Source organism: Otolemur garnettii, unplaced genomic scaffold, assembly GCF_000181295.1.
Source record: "Otolemur garnettii isolate 467f Iridium unplaced genomic scaffold, OtoGar3 scaffold00210, whole genome shotgun sequence".
NCBI lineage: Eukaryota > Metazoa > Chordata > Mammalia > Primates > Galagidae > Otolemur > Otolemur garnettii.
In genome coordinates, this window is record NW_003852605.1 from 1,517,442 (window position 1) to 1,524,438 (window position 6,997).

The window sequence follows — 6,997 nt, forward strand, 5'->3', positions numbered from 1 at the left end:
GGCTGGGGATTCGAACCCGCCACCTTAGGTGTATGTGGCTGGCGCCTTAGCCGCTTGAGCCACAGGCGCCGAGCCAGACCTATCAGTCTTATTTTTCAAGTTTCCAAGTGCTAGCCTGGTAGGGCGGTGGCTCTCACCTGTAATCCCAGCAAGTGTGAAGGCTGAGGCACAAGGCTCACTTGAGGCTGGGAGTTCAGTGCTACAGTGAGCACTGAACTCAATGATTGCACCACTGCACTCTAGCCTGGGCAACATAGCAAGACCCTGTCCGTAAAAAACAAACAACTACTTTAATTTGCTTCACAGAGATCCATTTCCAGTGTGTCATACTTTTTAAGACTGTAAGTAATGGTTACATAAACAATGTTAGAACTAGAAAAAAATGTAAAGGGGAAAATGCATCAAAAATTCTATATCCAGGCTTGGTGCCCATGGCACAGTGGTTATGGTGTTGCACCAAGGGTGGCGGGTTAGAACTTGGCCTGGGCCAGCTAAACAACAATGACAACTGCAACAAAAAATAGATAAATAAATAAATAAACAAACAAAATTCTATATCCTAACTGCCATTGACTGAATGTTTGTGTGTTTGTGTCCTCCCCAAAATTCCAATGTTAAAATCGTAACCCCCAATGTGGTGATAGGAGGTGGAGTCTTTGGGAGGTGATTTGGGATTAGTGACCTTATAAAAGACCAATCTCCCCAAAAAACCCCTCCCTTTCCTCTTTTTACTATGTGATGTCACAAGGAGAAGATGGCTGCCTGTAAACCAGGAAGCAGGCCCTCACTAGATACCAAATCTGCTGATACCTTGATCTCAGCCTGAGGAACAGTGAAAAATAAATTTCTGTTTGTAGACTAGCTACGCTATGGTATTCTCTGACAGCAGCCTGAAGGTCTAAGGCACTAATTATTCCCTTTAGGTCCTTGTCCATGTGACATGGTCTTTGTGATTAGATCAGGAAGTGTTGTAATTATTATAATCCCAGATGCTAACAGGCTGGACATGGGGATTAAAGAGCTATTGTTATCACCAGGAACAGGGAAGTTGGAATCAGTTATTTCTCCTCTTCCTGGTTCTGTTACTTATTTACTGGATAGAGTTTCTCCTAACACCCAACTTTTCTTCTCAATTACACTTCTGAACTAAGTTGTAGTTCAGTTTTTTAAAACTGTAGCTTTGAGGTGGTGCCGGTGACTCAAAGAATAAGGCATCAGCCCCATATGCCAGAGGGTTTGTACAAACCCAGCCCTGGCCAAAAACTGCAAAAAAACCCCCAAAAAGCAAAAAACCTTGTAGCTTTGAATACCTGGGCATTGTGGCATGTGCCTGTAGTCCCAGCTACTTGGGAGGCTGAGGCAAGAGAATCGCTTAAGCCCAAGAGTTTGAGGTTGCAGTGAGCTGTGATGCCATAGCACTCTACTGAGGGCATCATAGTGAGACTCTATTTCCAAAAACAACAATAGGGCAGTGCCTGTGGCTCAGTGGGTAGGACACCAGCCCCATATACCCAGAGTGGCAGGTTCTAACCCAGCCCTGGCCAAACAGCAACCAAAAAATAGCTGGACATTGTGGCGGGTGCCTATAGTCCCAGCTACTTAGGAAACTGAGTCAAAAGAATCACCTAAGCCCAGGAGTTGGAGGTTGCTATGAGCTGTGACACCACAGCACTCTACTGAGGGCGATAAAGTGAGACTCTGTCTCTTAAAAAAAAAAAAAAAAAAGCAACAACAAGAACAAAAAAAACTGTAGCTTTGAAGGAACATCTTTTTTTTTCCTTAATTTTTATTTTGAGACAGAGTCTCACTGTCACTCTGGGTAGAATGCCATGGTGTCATAGGTCACAGCAACCTCAACTCTTGGGCTCAAGTGATCCTATTGCCTCAGCCTTCCAAGTACCTGAGACTACAGGTGCTTGCCACAATGCCTCGCTGGTTTTTCTTTCTTTCTGTTTTTTTGCAGTTTTTGGCCAGGGCTGGGTTTGAACCTGCCACCTCCAGCATATGGGGCCGGAGCCCTATTCCTTTGAGCCACAGGCACCACCCTCTACTTTTTTTATTTTTTAAGTTACTATTTTGTTTATATGTATTTATTTATTTATTTTTTTGTAGAGCCAGAGTCTTACTTTATTGCCTTCGGTAGAGTGCTGTGGTGTCACACGGTTCACAGCAACCTCCAACTCCTAGACTTAGGCGATTCCCTTGCCTCAGCCTCCCAAGTAACTGGGACTACAGGCGCTGGCCACAACACCTGGCTATTTTTTGTTGTTGTTGTTGCAGTTCAGCCAAGTCTGGGTTTGAACCTGCCACCCTCAGTATATGGGGCCAGTGCCCTACTCACTGAGCCACAGGTGCCGCCCTACATGTTCATTTATTAATTTATTTATTATTTTGTTGAGACAGAGCCTCAAGCTGTCGCCCTGGGTAGAGTGCTGTGGCACCGCAGCTCACAGCAACCTCCAACTCCTGGGCTTAAGCAATTCTCTTGCCCCAGCCTCCCAAATAGCTGCGACTACAGGCACCTGCCACAACACCCGGCTATTTTTTGGTTGTAGTTGTCATTGTTGTTTGGCAGGCCCGGGCTGGATTCATACCTGCCAGCTCTCGTGTTTGTGGCTGGTGCCCTAGCCGCCTGAGCTACAGGCACCGAGCCTGGTTTTTCTATCTTTAATAGAGATAGGGTCTTGCTCTTGCTCAGGCTGGTCTGGAACTCCTGAGCTCAAGCAATTGGCCCATCTTGGCCCCCTAGAGTGCTGGGATTACAGGTTTGAGTCAGCACCCCTGGTCCTCCCCCAGAATACTTTATTTTTAAAGGGATTGCTAATCTGTCAATTTATAGAACATTCCTTTTAGACATTTAAACTCAATAACAATGTTATATCTCAACTCATGCTGATTAATTTACTTATTTTGTAAATCTTGGATTGTCTGGAATGAAGACTAGAATGATCAAATATCACACACCAGTAAATTCTCTATAAGTATTTGCTATACTGAGTTAATGTGCCATCATCCTGATTTTGCAAACAAGGAAACTGTAGATATAACCAGCCAACCTAATACTTGCAAAGTTAGTGAGCAAAGGTACCATAAGATCAGCTAAAGACAATCTCCTTCACTGCTCTGCCTGCAGTTCTTCAAAATAAAACTGAACATGCTCAGCTGACGAAGACACTCCCAGGAAGATAAGCATAAAGCCTACTGCCAGATTTAGCACATCAGATTTTTTATTTTATTTTTATTTTTGAATTTTATTTCTTATTTTGAGAAAAAGTCTTACTTTGTCACCCTTAGTAGAGTGATATAGCATTATAGCTCACAGCAACCTCAAACTTTTGGGCTCAAGAGATCCTCTTGCCTCAGACTCCCAAGTAGCTGGGACTACAGATACCCACCACAACACCCGGCTATATTTTTAGAGACAGGGTCTCACCCTTGCTCAGGCTGGTCTCAAACTTAGCGCAGGTGACCAACCCACCATGACCTCCCAGAGTGCTAGGATTACAGGCCTGAGCCACAGTGGCGACCAACTGGCCTTCACATCAGATTTTTAAAGACTTTGTTTCCGGGCCGGGCACAGTGGCTCACGCCTGTAATCCTAGCACTGTGGGAGGCAGAGGCGGATGGATTGCTTGAGCTCACAAGTTCAAGACCAGACTGAGCAAGACCCAGACCCTGTCTCTACTAAAAATAGAAAAACTGAGGCAAGAGGATTGCTTGAGCACAGGAGTTGGAGGTTGCTGTGAGCTATGATGGTGCCACAGCACTCTACCCAGGGCGATACCTTGAGACTCTGTCCCTCCCCCCTAAAAAAAGACTTTGTTTCTCTTAACTGGTGCTCTCAGAATCTTTGATGAAATGTACTTTCATAAGGGCTTATAGCAATAAGCACCAAATCTGAATAGCAGGAACTTTCATTTTAAAAACTCCATTATGTATCAGGTTATGCAAGGGGCTAAGCATCACTTCAGAAAACAGATAACAATATAATAGATGACTCTGAAGGCCTGAATACGCTGCATGAGGCCTACTTGCTTAAGAGTAAGAACCTTAAGGCCAGGCTCGGTGACTCACACCTAATCCTAGCACTCTGGGAGGCCAGAGCAAGTGGATTGCTTGAGTTCAGGAGTTCCAAACCAGCCTGAGCAAGAGCGAGACTCTGTCTCTATTTAAAAAAAAAAAAAGAAAGAAACTAGCCAGGCATTGTGATGGGGACCTGTAGTCCCAATTACTGAGGAGGCTGAGGCAAGAGGATCACTTGAGCTCAAGAGTTTGAGGTTGCTGTGAGCTAAGATGCCATGACACTCTACCAAGGGTGACGGAGTGAGACTCAGTCTCAAAAAAAAAAAAAAAAAGTGAATCATGTTGTAACAATAACACATAGTCAGGCTGAGTAATCACACATAGTTCCTTCCTTTAAGGGCTCTAAATCTAGTGTGGAGATATCCAATATGGTACTACAACAGAAGTAACAAGGCTGTTTGTGTAAGAGAGTAGAAACAGAAAAGAGGGACACCTAATCCAGTCTTGGGAATTCCTAGAAAGCTTCCTAGAGGAAGCAGAATCTGAGATGAATCCTGAAAAATGATAAAATGTAGTCAGCAAAGAGGAGTGGTCAAGGATAGGAAAATGAAAATATGGGAAAGATGAGCTCTCCCTAAAGGGTTATTATGATACATAGGACTCATGAATAGTGACAAGGTCCTTTCTTTTAAGAGACAGAATCTCCCACTGTCACTTAGGCTGAATGCAGTGGCATGATGATACTCACTGCAACCTTGGACACTTGTGTTCAAGAGATCCTCTGGCCTCAGCCTCCCAAAGTGCTACAATTACAAGCATGAGCCACTGAGCAGGGCCTGTTTTGTGTTACTGAACAGAGTACTTCCACTTCCTGGCTGTCTATCCATCTGTCAAATAATGGTACTAACTTCACAGCATTATGAAGATTTTATAAGACAAGGTGATATTTAGCTAATACACAACTGATAGGACTGTACTGGTGATTAAAATATTGAAATGGTTTAGCACCTATAGTTCAGTGGTTAGGGCACCAGCCACATACACTGGGGGTGGCAGGTTCGATCCCCGCATGGGCCTCCTAAGTAACAATGACAACTACAATAAAAAAATTTCCAGGCGTTATGGTAGGCACCTATAGTCCCAGCTACTTGGGAGGCTAAGGCAAAATAATCACTTAAGCCCAGGAGTTTGGGGTTGTTGTAAGCTCTGACACCATGGCACTCTACTGAGGGTGACAAGGTGAGACTCTGTCTCAAAAAACAAATAAAAAAAATATTGAAATATTTACATATGAGTTGGTATGTATCTACTTCCCTAAGCACCTCCAGTGCCCTCCACCTCTCTCCTGGGACACCTTGAACTTTCTCCATGAGTCAGCATTTAGAGGATGTCTGACATAGCACATTCTGGCACAAAAATACTCCAATTATTTTGATACTTTAAAAGTTTGAATATTATCCAAAAAAGATAAGTAATTAAGTGAAGTGCCTGGCACTTAGTAGACATTCAGTAGATATTCATTAGATTAATTTAAACTATAGATCCTATCTATGGGTATAGATAGAGAAGGGCCCTCTGGTAGGAGAAATAATTTATTCTGTGTGTATTTATTGGGACCTACTATTATTGCATGTCTAGTTGTTTGTATTCAGGTAGAATTCATTGCTTCTCGGTCACTCCCAAGGAACAGTGATACATTGCTAAGACAAAAATGAAATCTTTGGGGACAAATTAGGACCGAGGTGCTAAGAGACAGACCTTTCACTGCAGACAAGCAGCAGGGTTGAACACATAAACATCCGTGCAATATGGTGTCTTTTCTGGATCCTGGTCTCCTTGGTTTGGTTCCACTGTGATGGCCTGCTATGATAGGATGGGCCAAAAGCTGCTTGTAGATCCTGACTTCCTTGGTTTATTTTTCTTCTTGAGTGCTCCAAAGTATCTGGGCTGGGGTTTTCAAGGAGGGAAGGTCATCTAGGCCTGCCTCAATTATATGAGAGAGTTCTCTAAGCTCTCTATGATCCAGTTCAGCTTACTAAAGGTGAGATTCCACAAAAGGGGTTTCAGCCCAATGGCAGCTTTAAAACATGGCTCCAAAATTCTGTGACACTTCTCATATTGAAAAGTAGGGCTATGCTGGGTGTGGTGGCTCATGCCTGTAATCCTCGGCCTAGAAGGCTGAGGTGAGTGGATTGCCTGAGCTCAGGAGTTGGGAGTTGGAGACTAGCCTGAGTAAGAGCGAGACCCTGTCTCTAAAAAAAAAAAAAAGAAACAAACAAACAAACAAAAAAGCTGGGCATTGTGGCAGGTGCCTGTAGTCCCAGATACTTGGGCTCCTGAGGCACAAAGATCACCTGAGCCCAGGAATTTGAGGTAGGTGTGAGTTATGATGCTATAGCACTCTACCAAGGGTGACATAGTGAGACCCTGTCTCAAAAAAAAAAAATTAGGATTTATAGACCAGTGGTTCTCAACCTTCCTAATGCTACAGCCTTTTAATACAATTCCTGTGGGTTGCGACCCACAGGTTAAGAACTGCTGTTACAGAGGGTATGGCACATCTCTTGGGGATGGGACACAATTATAAGAGAGATTTTACCTAGCAAAAGCAAACATTGTAACCTAATTCTTTATACCCTCTATTAATCTGAAACAAACAAAAGTTACCACTCAGATTCCTTTGTAAAAGCTAGTTATGTGGTAGCATATTTAATAGCAAAAAAATCAAAACCATTTACTGGTGGTGAGTTTATTAAGCAATATATAGAAAGCATGGCAGATATAATATGCCCTGAAAAAAAGGTGAATATTTTTAAAACCAATTTGTCATACCAAGCGAATTGAAGAAATTGGAAAAATCTGGCTCGGTGCCTGTGGCTCAAGTGGCTAAGGCGCCAGCCACATACACCTGATGGCGGGTTCAAATCTAGCCTGGGCCCGCCAAAACAACGATGGCTGCAACCAAAAAATAGCC